Below are 2,072 nucleotides of genomic sequence, written 5' to 3'. Positions count from 1 at the left end.
CAGCCTACAGACTTTGTTTTAAAAGGTGAAGATAATATATAATAAAAAAACAGGCGATAAAATCGAAGACTTAAAGGGTAACATGGCGAAAAAAAAGTCGTGGAACTTAAAACATAGAACAAAGGGATGATGATGCTAATAAAAATATATACGAAGCAGACAGGTAAAATAATAGACAGACAATTAAAAAAAAAAAAAACACGGAGACAGTCTGGTTTCTGTTCGCAAAGGACATAAAATTCACATCCAGCGACAGCATGGTTTCTGTTCACAACACGGGAAAAGATGAAACAACACTGAACATTCACTGGAACACTGCACTAAAATATGACATACCACAGCTGAGAGCACGTGGGGGGAAACTGGACAGATGAGGGGAAGATAAAAAAGGGGGGAAGGTGAGGAAAAGCGAAGGGGGAGGGGGGAAAGGAGCCAATGGAGGATGAGGACCCATAAGAGGGGTGGGGGGCGCTGGACAGATTCAACAGGGAGTGGGGAAGGCAGAGGACTGGAATACAACGGGGCTCGGGGGGGGGGGGAGAAGGGACATAGGGAGAGGTTAGGTGGGGAGAAACAGAGGATGGAAGGGGGGAAGAGGGAGCCCAAGGAAAGGATGGAGGAAAGGAGGGGGGGGTGAGGATCAGAGTTGATAGGAGGGATAAATGGAGGGAGAGAGGACATTATCCGGGAGTTGATGGAAGCCACCTTGGGAAAGGAGATGAAGGGTGTAGAGATGGAGGATAGGGGGGACACAACAGTGAAGACATGGCAGGGGACGGGGATGGGAGAGGAGGAGCAGCTAGGGGGTGAGGGGAATCAAGGCGGCGGAAGGTGTAGAGTATGCAGATGTGCTCGAGGAATAGGAGCAGATGGGGGAAAGGTCAGGCAGAGCAATAGGCCGGCTCTTAAATACTCTAACGGGGGCGCCGCTATTGGCTGCTGGAACCACGTGTTCCACTGTGGCGCCCTCACATTACATGCAGGCCAGTACGCGCGTGCCGCCACAGTTTACGGCGCGATGATGCAGAGACCTCTAGGGGTCTTCGACGTCCATGACGTCTGGCGGGGATTCAAATTCTGCGGCACGCAGTACCAGAATAGGCGCAGACAGGAGGAAGAGGAGGAGATGATAGATAGGGTATGGGGAAATGGATAGAGAGAGGAGACAGTAGAAGGTAGAGAAAGGAAAGTGGAGAAGATGGACAGAGACCGGGGGAGGAAGAGATAGACAGAGAGGGGGTAAGGAGGAGATGGATAGACAGAAGGGAAAGAAGTAGATGGAGAGAGAGAGGCGAGGAGGAGATGGGCAGGGAGAGGGAGGATGAGGAGACGGCCAGAGAGTGGAGCTCTGAGTAATTCGATTTGGGGAAGTATGGCCGAGTATTGTCATTACAAGGCTAGTATTGAGAACTCAGAAGATACGAATATTTTCCTCTCTAATTGCATGTGGTGAAAAGTTGCTATGCTTCACACGCGGACTTCCCACACAGCGTTTTTCATCACCCAGGTGGTATGGTGACGGGCGGGTACTTCTGATCTTGAAAGGGTTATGACGACGGGTGTGAGGGAGTAGAGTGGATGCTGTCCAGACGTTGACATTGTCATAAGAGCGGGGGCGACACGCCCACAGGGGCCTGAAGGAGCGGCTGGGGCTAGAGATTCCGTTACTTCGCAGAAACTTAGTGAACACACTTTCTGACAGGCTACCAGCGAGGCGTGGGAATGACTTGTGTTCCCAGGCAGTCTTGGAGGGCAAATTCCCGCTTTTTCTGCAAAATCATAACTCTGATTGGCTTGCTCAGGGGATAGCTCCATGACGTAGAAAAATCGGCGCAGAAATTAGCGCCAATTGTCTCCATTGGTGTAATAGTAGTGTTTCGGCAATAGAGTGGAATTTTCTGCCGGTTTTCGAGTTGCTGATTGGTACGTTTAACCATGGCCACGGTTGTGGGGGCGGGAATGTTCTATGTTCGGCTTGTACAGGTGCTCTTGAGTGAGTCGACTCTCGCCTTTTGGTTGGAGTAGGTTACAAGACTGAGCTCTAGCTGCTCTGGACAGCCTGCCTTTCGTTG

Source organism: Schistocerca americana, chromosome 8 (assembly GCF_021461395.2).
Source record: "Schistocerca americana isolate TAMUIC-IGC-003095 chromosome 8, iqSchAmer2.1, whole genome shotgun sequence".
NCBI classification, from domain to species: Eukaryota; Metazoa; Arthropoda; class Insecta; order Orthoptera; family Acrididae; genus Schistocerca; species Schistocerca americana.
The sequence above is the reverse complement of the archived record's forward strand: the minus strand, read 5'-3'. Positions refer to the sequence as shown.